General features: G+C 50.1%; 9 non-coding genes and 17 pseudogenes across 9 annotated transcripts; all 26 read left to right on the top strand.

The window, feature by feature from the left end:
* Positions 1-205: 205 nt before the first annotated feature.
* LOC142561859 (5S ribosomal RNA) lies at positions 206-324 on the top strand (annotated as a pseudogene).
* A 525-nt stretch (positions 325-849) lies between these two features.
* On the top strand, positions 850-968 carry LOC142562881 (5S ribosomal RNA). The gene has a single exon (XR_012824192.1). It is a non-coding gene; the product is annotated as a 5S ribosomal RNA (ribosomal RNA).
* Positions 969-1492: 524 nt separating this feature from the next.
* LOC142561441 (5S ribosomal RNA) lies at positions 1493-1611 on the top strand (annotated as a pseudogene).
* Positions 1612-2137: 526 nt separating this feature from the next.
* On the top strand, positions 2138-2256 carry LOC142562316 (5S ribosomal RNA; annotated as a pseudogene).
* Positions 2257-2780: 524 nt separating this feature from the next.
* LOC142561607 (5S ribosomal RNA) lies at positions 2781-2899 on the top strand (annotated as a pseudogene).
* A 525-nt stretch (positions 2900-3424) lies between these two features.
* LOC142561440 (5S ribosomal RNA) lies at positions 3425-3543 on the top strand (annotated as a pseudogene).
* Positions 3544-4068: 525 nt separating this feature from the next.
* On the top strand, positions 4069-4187 carry LOC142562315 (5S ribosomal RNA; annotated as a pseudogene).
* Positions 4188-4713: 526 nt separating this feature from the next.
* Positions 4714-4832, top strand: LOC142561605 (5S ribosomal RNA; annotated as a pseudogene).
* A 526-nt stretch (positions 4833-5358) lies between these two features.
* Positions 5359-5477, top strand: LOC142561603 (5S ribosomal RNA; annotated as a pseudogene).
* Positions 5478-6002: 525 nt separating this feature from the next.
* On the top strand, positions 6003-6121 carry LOC142561439 (5S ribosomal RNA; annotated as a pseudogene).
* Positions 6122-6646: 525 nt separating this feature from the next.
* LOC142561793 (5S ribosomal RNA) lies at positions 6647-6765 on the top strand (annotated as a pseudogene).
* A 525-nt stretch (positions 6766-7290) lies between these two features.
* Positions 7291-7409, top strand: LOC142561602 (5S ribosomal RNA; annotated as a pseudogene).
* A 526-nt stretch (positions 7410-7935) lies between these two features.
* LOC142562396 (5S ribosomal RNA) lies at positions 7936-8054 on the top strand. The gene has a single exon (XR_012823903.1). It is a non-coding gene; the product is annotated as a 5S ribosomal RNA (ribosomal RNA).
* Positions 8055-8579: 525 nt separating this feature from the next.
* Positions 8580-8698, top strand: LOC142562384 (5S ribosomal RNA). The gene has a single exon (XR_012823902.1). It is a non-coding gene; the product is annotated as a 5S ribosomal RNA (ribosomal RNA).
* A 527-nt stretch (positions 8699-9225) lies between these two features.
* Positions 9226-9344, top strand: LOC142562102 (5S ribosomal RNA; annotated as a pseudogene).
* Positions 9345-9870: 526 nt separating this feature from the next.
* LOC142562322 (5S ribosomal RNA) lies at positions 9871-9989 on the top strand (annotated as a pseudogene).
* Positions 9990-10513: 524 nt separating this feature from the next.
* LOC142562373 (5S ribosomal RNA) lies at positions 10514-10632 on the top strand. Its single transcript, XR_012823901.1, has one exon. It is a non-coding gene; the product is annotated as a 5S ribosomal RNA (ribosomal RNA).
* Positions 10633-11156: 524 nt separating this feature from the next.
* Positions 11157-11275, top strand: LOC142562362 (5S ribosomal RNA). Its single transcript, XR_012823900.1, has one exon. It is a non-coding gene; the product is annotated as a 5S ribosomal RNA (ribosomal RNA).
* Positions 11276-11801: 526 nt separating this feature from the next.
* On the top strand, positions 11802-11920 carry LOC142562160 (5S ribosomal RNA; annotated as a pseudogene).
* A 532-nt stretch (positions 11921-12452) lies between these two features.
* LOC142562350 (5S ribosomal RNA) lies at positions 12453-12571 on the top strand. Its single transcript, XR_012823898.1, has one exon. It is a non-coding gene; the product is annotated as a 5S ribosomal RNA (ribosomal RNA).
* Positions 12572-13096: 525 nt separating this feature from the next.
* Positions 13097-13215, top strand: LOC142562339 (5S ribosomal RNA). Its single transcript, XR_012823895.1, has one exon. It is a non-coding gene; the product is annotated as a 5S ribosomal RNA (ribosomal RNA).
* A 531-nt stretch (positions 13216-13746) lies between these two features.
* LOC142562062 (5S ribosomal RNA) lies at positions 13747-13865 on the top strand (annotated as a pseudogene).
* A 529-nt stretch (positions 13866-14394) lies between these two features.
* LOC142562328 (5S ribosomal RNA) lies at positions 14395-14513 on the top strand. The gene has a single exon (XR_012823894.1). It is a non-coding gene; the product is annotated as a 5S ribosomal RNA (ribosomal RNA).
* Positions 14514-15044: 531 nt separating this feature from the next.
* On the top strand, positions 15045-15163 carry LOC142562751 (5S ribosomal RNA). Its single transcript, XR_012824065.1, has one exon. It is a non-coding gene; the product is annotated as a 5S ribosomal RNA (ribosomal RNA).
* Positions 15164-15694: 531 nt separating this feature from the next.
* LOC142562089 (5S ribosomal RNA) lies at positions 15695-15813 on the top strand (annotated as a pseudogene).
* Positions 15814-16336: 523 nt separating this feature from the next.
* Positions 16337-16455, top strand: LOC142562210 (5S ribosomal RNA; annotated as a pseudogene).
* Positions 16456-16491: the final 36 nt, after the last annotated feature.

The raw sequence follows: 16491 nt of genomic DNA, 5'->3' as shown, positions 1-16491 counted from the left end.
TGTGGCGCTCGCCCTCTTGTTTTTGTGAGCACTAGCACGCACGCATGCAGCGAACAACCACAAACGGAGTGATCAACGTACACGACGTGTGCGTGTATTGTTCACGGAAAGACTGCCGCGTACGTGCTGTATGCTGTAGCAATACATTCGGCGACTGCACAACATAGCAGCACGATACAGGTGCAGTCGTAAACAGCACATTCTAGCCATCGGCCATGCCATGCTGAATACGCCGGTTCTCGTCCGATCCCCGAAGCTAAGCAGCATTGGGCTCGGTCAGTACTTGGGAGGGAGACCACCTGGGAAGACCGAGTGCTAATGGTACCGTTCTTTTTGCTTTTTTATTGCGTGCTTCTGTGACGTCTTGTTTTTTTTTTCATTTGCACAACGTGTGGGTGGTTGCATTTACTGTAACTTACGTTCAACTGGAGCCTGCTGGTAGAGCCAACGCCGAAGTGTAACACCAACAATATTCAGGCCACTACACGATATTGTACGCGGAATGATGACGGTGGTAAGCGGTATACGTAATGATGCAAAATGTAGTCGCACAAGCTTCTAACCGCTTACTTATCACACCCGCATACAGCCCAATGACAACGCATCAATAAAGTGGCACCTTGTGGGCTGCAACGCGCGCAAAATGTGGCGCTCGCCCTTTTGTTTTTGTGAGCACTAGCACGCACGCATGCAGCGAACAACCACAAACGGAGTGATCAACGTACACGACGTGTGCGTGTATTGTTCACGGAAAGACTGCCGCGTACGTGCTGTATGCTGTAGCAATATGTTCGGCGACTGCACAACATAGCAGCACGATACAGGTGCAGTCGTAAACAGCACATTCTAGCCATCGGCCATACCATGCTGAATACGCCGGTTCTCGTCCGATCCCCGAAGCTAAGCAGCATTGGGCTCGGTCAGTACTTGGGAGGGAGACCACCTGGGAAGACCGAGTGCTGATGGTACCGTTCTTTTTGCTTTTTTATTGCGTGCTTCTGTGACGTCTTGTTTTTTTTTCATTTGCACAACGTGTGGGTGGTTGCATTTACTGTAACTTACGTTCAACTGGAGCCTGCTGGTAGAGCCAACGCCGAAGTGTAACACCAACAATATTCAGGCCACTACACGATATTGTACGCGGAATGATGACGGTGGTAAGCGGTATACGTAATGATGCAAAATTTAGTCGCACAAGCTTCTAACCGCTTACTTATCACACCCGCATACAGCCCAATGACAACGCATCAATAAAGTGGCACCTTGTGGGCTGCAACGCGCGCTAAATGTGGCGCTCGCCCTCTTGTTTTTGTGAGCACTAGCACGCACGCATGCAGCAAACAACCACAAACGGAGTGATCAACGTACACGACGCGTGCGTGTATTGTTCACGGAAAGACTGCCGCGTACGTGCTGTATGCTGTAGCAATACATTCGGCGACTGCACAACATAGCAGCACGATACAGGTGCAGTCGTAAACTGCACATTCTCGCCATCGGACATACCATGCTGAATACGCCGGTTCTCGTCCGATCCCCGAAGCTAAGCAGCATTGGGCTCGGTCAGTACTTGGGAGGGAGACCACCTGGGAACACCGAGTGCTGATGGCACCGTTCTTTTTGCTTTTTTATTGCGTGCTTCTGTGACGTCTTGTTTTTTTTTTTCATTTGCACAACGTGTGGGTGGTTGCTTTTACTGTAACTTACGTTCAACTGGAGCCTGCTGGTAGAGCCAACGCCGAAGTGTAACACCGACAATATTCTGGCCACTACACGATATTGTACGCGGAATGATGACGGTGGTAAGCGGTATACGTAATGATGCAAAATTTAGTCGCACAAGCTTCTAACCGCTTACTTATCACACCCGCATACAGCTCAATGACAACGCATCAATAAAGTGGCACCTTGTGGGCTGCAACACGCGCAAAATGTGGCGCTCGCCCTCTTGTTTTTGTGAGCACTAGCACGCACGCATGCAGCGAACAACCACAAACGGAGTGGTCAACGTACACGACGCGTGCGTGTATTGTTCACGGAAAGACGGCCGCGTACGTGCTGTATGCTGTAGCAATACATTCGGCGACTGCACAACATAGCAGCACGATACAGGTGCAGTCGTAAACAGCACATTCTCGCCATCGGCCATACCATGCTGAATACGCCGGTTCTCGTCCAATCCCCGAAGCTAAGCAGCATTGGGCTCGGTCAGTACTTGGGAGGGAGACCACCTGGGAACACCGAGTTCTGGTGGCACCGTTCTTTTTGCTTTTTTATTGCCTGCTTCTGTGACGTCTTGTTTTTTTTTCATTTGCACAACGTGTGGGTGGTTGCATTTACTGGAACTTACGTTCAACTGGAGCCTGCTGGTAGAGCCAACGCCGAAGTGTGACACCAACAATATTCAGGCCACTACACGATATTGTACGCGGAATGATGACTGTGGTAAGCGGTATACGTAATGATGCAAAATTTAGTCGCACAAGCTTCTAACCGCTTACTTATCACACCCGCATACAGCTCAATGACAACGCATCAATAAAGTGGCACCTTGTGGGCTGCAACGCGCGCAAAATGTGGCGCTCGCCCTCTTGTTTTTGTGAGCACTAGCACGCACGCATGCAGCGAACAACCACAAACGGAGTGATCAACGTACACGACGCGTGCGTGTATTGTTCACGGAAAGACTGCGGCGTACGTGCTGTATGCTGTAGCAAAACATTCAGCGACTGCACAACATAGCAGCACGATACAGGTGCAGTTGTAAACAGCACATTCTCGCCATCGGCCATACCATGCTGAATACGCCGGTTCTCGTCCGATCCCCGAAGCTAAGCAGCATTGGGCTCGGTCAGTACTTGGGAGGGAGACCACCTGGGAACACAGAGTGCTGATGGCACCGTTCTTTTTGCTTTTTTATTGCGTGCTTCTGTGACGTCTTGTTTTTTTTTTCATTTGCACAACGTGTGGGTGGTTGCATTTACTGTAACTTACGTTCAACTGGAGCCTGCTGGTAGAGCCAACGCCGAAGTGTAACACCAACAATATTCAGGCCACTACACGATATTGTACGCGCAATGATGACGGTGGTAAGCGGTATACGTAATGATGCAAAATTTAGTCGCACAAGCTTCTAACCGCTTACTTATCACACCCGCATACAGCCCAATGACAACGCATCAATAAAGTGGCACCTTGTGGGCTGCAACGCGCGCTAAATGTGGCGCTCGCCCTCTTGTTTTTGTGAGCACTAGCACGCACGCATGCAGCAAACAACCACAAACGGAGTGATCAACGTACACGACGCGTGCGTGTATTGTTCACGGAAAGACTGCCGCGTACGTGCTGTATGCTGTAGCAATACATTCGGCGACTGCACAACATAGCAGCACGATACAGGTGCAGTCGTAAACTGCACATTCTCGCCATCGGACATACCATGCTGAATACGCCGGTTCTCGTCCGATCCCCGAAGCTAAGCAGCATTGGGCTCGGTCAGTACTTGGGAGGGAGACCACCTGGGAACACCGAGTGCTGATGGCACCGTTCTTTTTGCTTTTTTATTGCGTGCTTCTGTGACGTCTTGTTTTTTTTTTCATTTGCACAACGTGTGGGTGGTTGCTTTTACTGTAACTTACGTTCAACTGGAGCCTGCTGGTAGAGCCAACGCCGAAGTGTAACACCGACAATATTCTGGCCACTACACGATATTGTACGCGGAATGATGACGGTGGTAAGCGGTATACGTAATGATGCAAAATTTAGTCGCACAAGCTTCTAACCGCTTACTTATCACACCCGCATACAGCTCAATGACAACGCATCAATAAAGTGGCACCTTGTGGGCTGCAACACGCGCAAAATGTGGCGCTCGCCCTCTTGTTTTTGTGAGCACTAGCACGCACGCATGCAGCGAACAACCACAAACGGAGTGGTCAACGTACACGACGCGTGCGTGTATTGTTCACGGAAAGACGGCCGCGTACGTGCTGTATGCTGTAGCAATACATTCGGCGACTGCACAACATAGCAGCACGATACAGGTGCAGTCGTAAACAGCACATTCTCGCCATCGGCCATACCATGCTGAATACGCCGGTTCTCGTCCAATCCCCGAAGCTAAGCAGCATTGGGCTCGGTCAGTACTTGGGAGGGAGACCACCTGGGAACACCGAGTTCTGGTGGCACCGTTCTTTTTTGCTTTTTTATTGCCTGCTTCTGTGACGTCTTGTTTTTTTTTTCATTTGCACAACGTGTGGGTGGTTGCATTTACTGGAACTTACGTTCAACTGGAGCCTGCTGGTAGAGCCAACGCCGAAGTGTGACACCAACAATATTCAGGCCACTACACGATATTGTACGCGGAATGATGACTGTGGTAAGCGGTATACGTAATGATGCAAAATTTAGTCGCACAAGCTTCTAACCGCTTACTTATCACACCCGCATACAGCTCAATGACAACGCATCAATAAAGTGGCACCTTGTGGGCTGCAACGCGCGCAAAATGTGGCGCTCGCCCTCTTGTTTTTGTGAGCACTAGCACGCACGCATGCAGCGAACAACCACAAACGGAGTGATCAACGTACACGACGCGTGCGTGTATTGTTCACGGAAAGACTGCGGCGTACGTGCTGTATGCTGTAGCAAAACATTCAGCGACTGCACAACATAGCAGCACGATACAGGTGCAGTTGTAAACAGCACATTCTCGCCATCGGCCATACCATGCTGAATACGCCGGTTCTCGTCCGATCCCCGAAGCTAAGCAGCATTGGGCTCGGTCAGTACTTGGGAGGGAGACCACCTGGGAACACAGAGTGCTGATGGCACCGTTCTTTTTGCTTTTTTATTGCGTGCTTCTGTGACGTCTTGTTTTTTTTTTTCATTTGCACAACGTGTGGGTGGTTGCATTTACTGGAACTTACGTTCAACTGGAGCCTGCTGGTAGAGCCAACGCCGAAGTGTGACACCAACAATATTCAGGCCACTACACGATATTGTACGCGGAATGATGACTGTGGTAAGCGGTATACGTAATGATGCAAAATTTAGTCGCACAAGCTTCTAACCGCTTACTTATCACACCCGCATACAGCTCAATGACAACGCATCAATAAAGTGGCACCTTGTGGGCTGCAACGCGCGCAAAATGTGGCGCTCGCCCTCTTGTTTTTGTGAGCACTAGCACGCACGCATGCAGCGAACAACCACAAACGGAGTGATCAACGTACACGACGCGTGCGTGTATTGTTCACGGAAAGACTGCGGCGTACGTGCTGTATGCTGTAGCAAAACATTCAGCGACTGCACAACATAGCAGCACGATACAGGTGCAGTTGTAAACAGCACATTCTCGCCATCGGCCATACCATGCTGAATACGCCGGTTCTCGTCCGATCCCCGAAGCTAAGCAGCATTGGGCTCGGTCAGTACTTGGGAGGGAGACCACCTGGGAACACAGAGTGCTGATGGCACCGTTCTTTTTGCTTTTTTATTGCGTGCTTCTGTGACGTCTTGTTTTTTTTTTCATTTGCACAACGTGTGGGTGGTTGCATTTACTGTAACTTACGTTCAACTGGAGCCTGCTGGTAGAGCCAACGCCGAAGTGTAACACCAACAATATTCAGGCCACTACACGATATTGTACGCGGAATGATGACTTTGGTAAGCGGTATACGTAATGATGCAAAATTTAGTCGCACAAGCTTCTAACCGCTTACTTATCACACCCGCATACAGCTCAATGACAACGCATCAATAAAGTGGCACCTTGTGGGCTGCAACGCGCGCTAAATGTGGCGCTCGCCCTCTTGTTTTTGTGAGCACTAGCACGCACGCATGCAGCAAACAACCACAAACGGAGTGATCAACGTACACGACGCGTGCGTGTATTGTTCACGGAAAGACTGCCGCGTACGTGCTGTATGCTGTAGCAATACATTCGGCGACTGCACAACATAGCAGCACGATACAGGTGCAGTCGTAAACTGCACATTCTCGCCATCGGACATACCATGCTGAATACGCCGGTTCTCGTCCGATCCCCGAAGCTAAGCAGCATTGGGCTCGGTCAGTACTTGGGAGGGAGACCACCTGGGAACACCGAGTGCTGATGGCACCGTTCTTTTTGCTTTTTTATTGCGTGCTTCTGTGACGTCTTGTTTTTTTTTTCATTTGCACAACGTGTGGGTGGCTGCTTTTACTGTAACTTACGTTCAACTGGAGCCTGCTGGTAGAGCCAACGCCGAAGTGTAACACCGACAATATTCTGGCCACTACACGATATTGTACGCGGAATGATGACGGTGGTAAGCGGTATACGTAATGATGCAAAATTTAGTCGCACAAGCTTCTAACCGCTTACTTATCACACCCGCATACAGCTCAATGACAACGCATCAATAAAGTGGCACCTTGTGGGCTGCAACACGCGCAAAATGTGGCGCTCGCCCTCTTGTTTTTGTGAGCACTAGCACGCACGCATGCAGCGAACAACCACAAACGGAGTGGTCAACGTACACGACGCGTGCGTGTATTGTTCACGGAAAGACGGCCGCGTACGTGCTGTATGCTGTAGCAATACATTCGGCGACTGCACAACATAGCAGCACGATACAGGTGCAGTCGTAAACAGCACATTCTAGCCATCGGCCATACCATGCTGAATACGCCGGTTCTCGTCCAATCCCCGAAGCTAAGCAGCATTGGGCTCGGTCAGTACTTGGGAGGGAGACCACCTGGGAACACCGAGTGCTGGTGGCACCGTTCTTTTTGCTTTTTTATTGCGTGCTTCTGTGACGTCTTGTTTTTTTTTTCATTTGCACAACGTGTGGGTGGTTGCATTTACTGGAACTTACGTTCAACTGGAGCCTGCTGGTAGAGCCAACGCCGAAGTGTGACACCAACAATATTCAGGCCACTACGCGATATTGTACGCGGAATGATGACTGTGGTAAGCGGTATACGTAATGATGCAAATTTTAGTCGCACAAGCTTCTAACCGCTTACTTATCACACCCGCATACAGCTCAATGACAACGCATCAATAAAGTGGCACCTTGTGGGCTGCAACGCGCGCAAAATGTGGCGCTCACCCTCTTGTTTTTGTGAGCACTAGCACGCACGCATGCAGCGAACAACCACAAACGGAGTGATCAACGTACACGACGCGTGCGTGTATTGTTCACGGAAAGACTGCGGCGTACGTGCTGTATGCTGTAGCAAAACATTCAGCGACTGCACAACATAGCAGCACGATACAGGTGCAGTTGTAAACAGCACATTCTCGCCATCGGCCATACCATGCTGAATACGCCGGTTCTCGTCCGATCCCCGAAGCTAAGCAGCATTGGGCTCGGTCAGTACTTGGGAGGGAGACCACCTGGGAACACAGAGTGCTGATGGCACCGTTGTTTTTGCTTTTTTATTGCGTGCTTCTGTGACGTCTTGTTTTGTTTTTTCATTTGCACAACGTGTGGGTGGTTGCATTTACTGTAACTTACGTTCAACTGGAGCCTGCTGGTAGAGCCAACGCCGAAGTGTAACACCAACAATATTCAGGCCACTACACGATATTGTACGCGGAATGATGACTTTGGTAAGCGGTATACGTAATGATGCAAAATTTAGTCGCACAAGCTTCTAACCGCTTACTTATCACACCCGCATACAGCTCAATGACAACACATCAATAAAGTGGCACCTTGTGGCCTGCAACGCGCGCAAAATGTGGCGCTCGCCCTCTTGTTTTTGTGAGCACTAGCACGCACGCATGCAGCGAACAACCACAAACGGAGTGATCAACGTACACGACGTGTGCGTGTATTGTTCACGGAAAGACTGCCGCGTACGTGCTGTATGCTGTAGCAATACATTCGGCGACTGCACAACATAGCAGCACGATACAGGTGCAGTCGTAAACAGCACATTCTAGCCATCGGCCATACCATGCTGAATACGCCGGTTCTCGTCCGATCCCCGAAGCTAAGCAGCATTGGGCTCGGTCAGTACTTGGGAGGGAGACCACCTGGGAACACCGAGTGCTGATGGCACCGTTCTTTTTGCTTTTTTATTGCGTGCTTCTGTGACGTCTTGTTTTTTTTTTCATTTGCACAACGTGTGGGTGGTTGCATTTACTGTAACTTACGTTCAACTGGAGCCTGCTGGTAGAGCCAACGCCGAAGTGTAACACCAACAATATTCAGGCCACTACACGATATTGTACGCGCAATGATGACGGTGGTAAGCGGTCTACGTAATGATGCAAAATTTAGTCGCACAAGCTTCTAACCGCTTACTTATCACACCCGCATACAGCTCAATGACAACACATCAATAAAGTGGCACCTTGTGGCCTGCAACGCGCGCAAAATGTGGCGCTCGCCCTCTTGTTTTTGTGAGCACTAGCACGCACGCATGCAGCGAACAACCACAAACGGAGTGATCAACGTACACGACGTGTGCGTGTATTGTTCACGGAAAGACTGCCGCGTACGTGCTGTATGCTGTAGCAATACATTCGGCGACTGCACAACATAGCAGCACGATACAGGTGCAGTCGTAAACAGCACATTCTAGCCATCGGCCATACCATGCTGAATACGCCGGTTCTCGTCCGATCCCCGAAGCTAAGCAGCATTGGGCTCGGTCAGTACTTGGGAGGGAGACCACCTGGGAACACCGAGTGCTGATGGCACCGTTCTTTTTGCTTTTTTATTGCGTGCTTCTGTGACGTCTTGTTTTTTTTTTTTCATTTGCACAACGTGTGGGTGGTTGCATTTACTGTAACTTACGTTCAACTGGAGCCTGCTGGTAGAGCCAACGCCGAAGTGTAACACCAACAATATTCAGGCCACTACACGATATTGTACGCGCAATGATGACGGTGGTAAGCGGTCTACGTAATGATGCAAAATTTAGTCGCACAAGCTTCTAACCGCTTACTTATCACACCCGCATACAGCTCAATGACAACGCATCAATAAAGTGGCACCTTGTGGGCTGCAACGCGCGCAAAATGTGGCGCTCGCCTTCTTGTTTTTGTGAGCACTAGCACGCACGCATGCAGCGAACAACCACAAACGAAGCGATCAACGTACACGACGCGTGCGTGTATTGTTCACGGAAAGACTGCCGCGTACGTGCTGTATGCTGTAGCAATACATTCAGCGACTGCACAACATAGCAGCACGATACAGGTGCAGTCGTAAACAGCACATTCTCGCCATCGGCCATGCCATGCTGAATACGCCGGTTCTCGTCCGATCCCCGAAGCTAAGCAGCATTGGGCTCTGTCAGTACTTGGGAGGGAGACCACCTGGGAAGACCGAGTGCTGATGGTACCGTTCTTTTTGCTTTTTTATTGCGTGCTTCTGTGACGTCTTGTTTTTTTTTTTCATTTGCACAACGTGTGGGTGGTTGCATTTACTGTAACTTACGTTCAACTGGAGCCTGCTGGTAGAGCCAACGCAGAAGTGTAACACCAACAATATTCAGGCCACTACACGATATTGTACGCGGAATGATGACGGTGGTAAGCGGTATACGTAATGATGCAAAATTTAGTCGCACAAGCTTCTAACCGCTTACTTATCACACCCGCATACAGCTCAATGACAACGCATCAATACAGTGGCACCTTGTGGGCTGCAACGCGCACTAAATGTGGCGCCCGCCCTCTTGTTTTTGTGAGCACTAGCACGCACGCATGCAGCAAACAACCACAAACGGAGTGATCAACGTACACGACGCGTGCGTGTATTGTTCACGGAAAGACTGCCGCGTACGTGCTGTATGCTGTAGCAATACATTCGGCGACTGCACAACATAGCAGCACGATACAGGTGCAGTCGTAAACAGCACATTCTCGCCATCGGCCATACCATGCTGAATACGCCGGTTCTCGTCCAATCCCCGAAGCTAAGCAGCATTGGCCTCGGTCAGTAATTGGGTGGGAGACCACCTGGGAACACCGAGTGCTGATGGCACCGTTCTTTTGGCTTTTTTATTGCGTGCTTCTGTGACGTCTTGTTTTTTTTTTATTTGCACAACGTGTGGGTGGTTGCACTTACTGTAACTTACGTTCAACTGGAGCCTGCTGGTAGAGCCAACGCCGAAGTGTAACACCAACAATATTCAGGCCACTACACGATATTGTACGCGGAATGATGACGGTGGTAAGCGGTCTACGTAATGACGCAAAATTTAGTCGCACAAGCTTCTAACCGCTTACTTATCACACCCGCATACAGCTCAATGACAACGCATCAATAAAGTGGCACCTTGTGGGCTGCAACGCGCGCAAAATGTGGCGCTCGCCTTCTTGTTTTTGTGAGCACTAGCACGCACGCATGCAGCGAACAACCACAAACGGAGCGATCAACGTACACGACGCGTGCGTGTATTGTTCACGGAAAGACTGCCGCGTACGTGCTGTATGCTGTAGCAATATATTCAGCGACTGCACAACATAGCAGCACGATACAGGTGCAGTCGTAAACAGCACATTCTCGCCATCGGCCATACCATGCTGAATACGCCGGTTCTCGTCCGATCCCCGAAGCTAAGCAGCATTGGGCTCGGTCAGTACTTGGGAGGGAGACCACCTGGGAACACCGAGTGCTGATGGCACCGTTCTTTTTGCTTTTTTATTGCGTGCTTCTGTGACGTCTTGTTTTTTTTTCATTTGCACAACGTGTGGGTGGTTCCATTTACTGTAACTTACGTTCAATTGGAGCCTGCTGGTAGAGCCAACGCCGAAGTGTAACACCAACAATATTCAGGCCACTACACGATATTGTAGGCGGAATGATGACGGTGGTAAGCGGTATACGTAATGATGCAAAATTTAGTCGCGCAAGCTTCTAACCGCTTACTTATCACACCCGCATACAGCTCAATGACAACGCATCAATAAAGTGGCACCTTGTGGGCTGCAACGCGCGCAAAATGTGGCGCGCGCCCTCTTGTTTTTGTGAGCACTAGCACGCACGCATGCAGCGAACAACCACAAAGGGAGTGATCAACGTACACGACGTGTGCGTGTATTGTTCACGGAAAGACTGCCGCGTACGTGCTGTATGCTGTAGCAATACATTCGGCGACTGCACAACATAGCAGCACGATACAGGTGCAGTCGTAAACAGCACATTCTAGCCATCGGCCATACCATGCTGAATACGCCGGTTCTCGTCCGATCCCCGAAGCTAAGCAGCATTGGGCTCGGTCAGTACTTGGGAGGGAGACCACCTGGGAACACCGAGTGCTGATGGCACCGTTCTTTTTGCTTTTTTATTGCGTGCTTCTGTGACGTCTTGTTTTTTTTTTTCATTTGCACAATGTGTGGGTGGTTGCATTTACTGTAACTTACGTTCAACTGGAGCCTGCTGGTAGAGCCAACGCCGAAGTGTAACACCAACAATATTCAGGCCACTACACGATATTGTACGCGCAATGATGACGGTGGTAAGCGGTCTACGTAATGATGCAAAATTTAGTCGCACAAGCTTCTAACCGCTTACTTATCACACCCGCATACAGCTCAATGACAACGCATCAATAAAGTGGCACCTTGTGGGCTGCAACGCGCGCAAAATGTGGCGCTCGCCTTCTCGTTTTTGTGAGCACTAGCACGCACGCATGCAGCGAACAACCACAAACGGAGCGATCAACGTACACGACGCGTGCGTGTATTGTTCACGGAAAGACTGCCGCGTACGTGCTGTATGCTGTAGCAATACATTCAGCGACTGCACAACATAGCAGCACGATGCAGGTGCAGTCGTAAACAGCACATTCTCGCCATCGGCCATACCATGCTGAATACGCCGGTTCTCGTCCTATCCCCGAAGCAAAGCAGCATTGGGCTCGGTCAGTACTTGGGAGGGAGACCACCTGGGAACACCGAGTGCTGATGGCACCGTTCTTTTTGCTTTTTTATTGCGTGCTTGTGTGACGTCTTGTTTTTTTTTTCTTTTTTCATTTGCACAAGGTGTGGGTGGTTGCATTTACTGTAACTTACGTTCAACTGGAGCCTGCTGGTAGAGCCAACGCCGAAGTGTAACACCAACAATATTCAGGCCACTACACGATATTGTACGCGGAATGATGACGGTGGTAAGCGGTATACGTAATGATGCAAAATTTAGTCGCACAAGCTTCTAACCGCTTACTTATCACACCCGCATACAGCTCAATGACAACGCATCAATAAATTGGCACCTTGTGGGCTGCAACGCGCGCAAAATGTGGCGCTCGCCCTCTTGTTTTTGAGAGCACTAGCACGCACGCATGCAGCGAACAACCACAAACGGACTGATCAACGTACACGACGCGTGCGTGTATTGTTCACGGAAAGACTGCCGCGTACGTGCTGTATGCTGTAGCAATACATTCGGCGACTGCACAACATAGCAGCACGATACAGGTGCAGTCGTAAACAGCACATTCTCGCCATCGGCCATACCATGCTGAATACGCCGGTTCTCGTCCGATCCCCGAAGCTAAGCAGCATTGGGCTCGGTCAGTACTTGGGAGGGAGACCACCTGGGAACACCGAGTGCTGATGGCACGGTTCTTTTTGCTTTTTATTGCGTGCTTCTGTGACGTCTTGTTTTTTTTTTTCATTTGCACAACGTGTGGGTGGTTGCATTTACTGTAACTTACGTTCAACTGGACCCTGCTGGTGGAGCCAACGCCGAAGTGTAACACCAACAATATTCAGGCCACTACACGATATTGTACGCGGAATGATGACGGTGGTAAGCGGTATACGTAATGGTGCAAAATTTAGTCGCACAAGCTTCTAACCGCTTACTTATCACACCCGCATACAGCTCAATGACAACGCATCAATAAAGTGGCACCTTGTGGGCTGCAACGCGCGCAAAATGTGGCGCGCGCCCTCTTGTTTTTGTGAGCACTAGCACGCACGCATGCAGCGAACAACCACAAACGGAGTGATCAACGTACACGACGCGTGCGTGTATTGTTCACGGAAAGACTGCCGCGTACGTGCTGTAGGCTGTAGCAATACATTCGGCGACTGCACAACATAGCAGCACGATACAGGTGCAGTCGTAAACAGCACATTCTCGCCATCGGCCATACCATGCTGAATACGCCGGTTCTCGTCCGATCCCCGAAGCTAAGCAGCATTGGGCTCGGTCAGTACTTGGGAGGGAGACCACCTGGGAACACCGAGTGCTGATGGCACCGTTCTTTTTGCTTTTTTATTGCGTGCTTCTGTGACGTCTTGTTTGTTTTTCTTTTTTCATTTGCACAACGTGTGGGTGGTTGCATTTACTGTAACTTACGTTCAACTGGAGCCTGCTGGTAGAGCCAACGCCGAAGTGTAACACCAACAATATTCAGGCCACTACACGATATTGTACGCGGAATGATGACGGTGGTAAGCGGTATACGTAATGATGCAAAATTTAGTCGCACAAGCTTCTAACCGCTTACTTATCACACCCGCATACAGCTCAATGACAACGCATCAATAAAGTGGCACCTTGTGGGCTGCAACGCGCGCAAAATGTGGCGCGCACCCTCTTGTTTTTGTGAGCACTAGGAAGCACGCATGCAGCGAACAACCACAAACGGAGTGATCAACGTACACGACGCGTGCGTGTATTGTTCACGGAAAGACTGCCGCGTACGTGCTGTATGCTGTAGCAATACATTCGGCGACTGCACAACATAGCAGCACGATACAGGTGCAGACGTAAACAGCACATTCTCGCCATCGGCCATACCATGCTGAATACGCCGGTTCTCGCCCGATCCCCGAAGCTATGCAGCATTGGGCTCGGTCAGTACTTGGGAGGGAGACCACCTGGGAACACCGAGTGCTGATGGCACCGTTCTTTTTGCTTTTTTTGCGTGCTTCTGTGACGTCTTGTTTGTTTTTCTTTTTTCATTTGCATAACGTGTGGGTGGTTGCATTTACTGTAACTTACGTTCAACTGGAGCCTGCTGGTAGAGCCAACGCCGAAGTGTAACACCAACAATATTCAGGCCACTACACGATATTGTACGCGGAATGATGACGGTGGTAAGCGGTATACGTAATGATGCAAAATTTAGTCGCACAAGCTTCTAACCGCTTACTTATCACACCCGCATACAGCTCAATGACAACGCATCAATAAAGTGGCACCTTGTGGGCTGCAACGCGCGCAAATTGTGGTGAGCGCCCTCTTGTTTTTGTGAGCACTAGCACGCACGCATGCAGCGAACAACCACAAACGGAGTGATCAACGTACACGACGCGTGCGTGTATTGATCACGGAAAGACTGCCGCGTACGTGCTGTATGCTGTTGCAATACATTCGGCGACTGCACAACATAGCAGCACGATACAGGTGCAGTCGTAAACAGCACATTCTCGCCATCGGCCATACCATGCTGAATACGCCGGTTCTCGTCCGATCCCCGAAGCTAAGCAGCATTGGGCTCGGTCAGTACTTGGGAGGGAGACCACCTGGGAACACCGAGTGCTGATGGCACCGTTCTTTTTGCTTTTTTATTGTGTACTTCTGTGACGTCTTGTTTTTTTTTCTTTTTTCATTTGCACAACGTGTGGGTGGTTGCATTTACTGTAACTTACGTTCAACTGGAGCCTGCTGGTAGAGCCAACGCCGAAGTGTAACACCAACAATATTCAGGCCACTACACGATATTGTACGCGGAATGATGACGGTGGTAAGCGGTATACGTAATGATGCAAAATTTAGTCGCACAAGCTTCTAACCGCTTACTTATCACACCCGCATACAGCTCAATGACAACGCATCAATAAAGTGGCACCTTGTGGGCTGCAACGCGCGCAAAGTGTGGCGCGCGCCCTCTTGTTTTTGTGAGCACTAGCACGCACGCATGCAGCGAACAACCACAAACGGAGTGGTCAACGTACACGACGCGTGCGTGTATTGTTCACGGAAAGACTGCCGCGTACGTGCTGTATGCTGTAGCAATACATTCGGCGACTGCACAACATAGCAGCACGATACAGGTGCAGTCGTAAACAGCACATTCTCGCCATCGGCCATACCATGCTGAATACGCCGGTTCTCGTCCGATCCCCGAAGCTAAGCAGCATTGGGCTCGGTCAGTACTTGGGAGGGAGACCGCCTGGGAACACCGAGTGCTGATGGCACCGTTCTTTTTGCTTTTTTATTGCGTGCTTCTGTGACGTCTTGTTTGTTTTTCTTTTTTCATTTGCACAACGTGTGGGTGGTTGCATTTACTGTAACTTACGTTCAACTGGAGCCTGCTGGTAGAGCCAACGCCGAAGTGTAACACCAACAATATACAGGCCACTACACGATATTGTACGCGGAATGATGACGGTGGTAAGCGGTATACGTAATGATGCAAAATTTAGTCGCACAAGCTTCTAACCGCTTACTTATCACACCCGCATACAGCTCAATGACAACGCATCAATAAAGTGGCACCTTCTGGGCTGCAACGCGCGCAAAATGTGGCGCTCGCCCTCTTGTTTTTGTGAGCACTAGCACGCACGCATGCAGCGAACAACCACAAACGGAGTGATCAACGTACACGACGCGTGCGTGTATTGTTCAAGGAAAGACTGCCGCGTACGTGCTGTATGCTGTAGCAATGCATTCGGCGACTGCACAACATAGCCGCACGATACAGGTGCAGTCGTAAACAGCACATTCTCGCCATCGGCCATACCATGCTGAATACGCCGGTTCTCGTCCAATCCCCGAAGCTAAGCAGCATTGGGCTCGGTCAGTACTTGGGAGGGAGACCACCTGGGAACACCGAGTGCTGATGGGACCGTTCTTTTTGCTTTTTATTGCGTGCTTCTGTGACGTCTTGTTCTTTTTTCATTTGCACAACGGGTGGGTGGTTGCATTTACTGTAACTTACGTTCAACTGGAGCCTGCTGGTAGAGCCAACGCCGGTGTGTAACACCAACAATATTCAGGCCACTACACGATATTGTACGCGGAATGATCACTGTGGTAAGCGGTATACGTAATGATGCAAAATTTAGTCGCACAAGCTTCTAACCGCTTACTTATCACACCCGCATACAGCTCAATGACAACGCATCAATAAAGTGGCACCTTCTGGGCTGCAACGCGCGCAAAATGTGGCGCTCGCCCTCTTGTTTTTGTGAGCACTAGCACGCACGCATGCAGCGCACAACCACAAACGGAGTGATCAACGTACACGACGCGTGCGTGTATTGTTCAAGGAAAGACTGCCGCGTACGTGCTGTATGCTGTAGCAATGCATTCGGCGACTGCACAACATAGCAGCACGATACAGGTGCAGTCGTAAACAGCACATTCTCGCCATTGGCCATACCATGCTGAATACGCCGGTTCTCGCCCGATCCCCGAAGCTATGCAGCATTGGGCTCGGTCAGTACTTGGGAGGGAGACCACCTGGGAACACCGAGTGCTGATGGCACCGTTCTTTTTGCTTTTTTATTGCGTGCTTCTGTGA

Source organism: Dermacentor variabilis, chromosome 10, assembly GCF_050947875.1.
Source record: "Dermacentor variabilis isolate Ectoservices chromosome 10, ASM5094787v1, whole genome shotgun sequence".
Classification (NCBI taxonomy): Eukaryota; Metazoa; Arthropoda; class Arachnida; order Ixodida; family Ixodidae; genus Dermacentor; species Dermacentor variabilis.
Note: the sequence above shows the minus strand (reverse complement) of the source record. Positions and strands in the feature narration are given on the sequence as shown.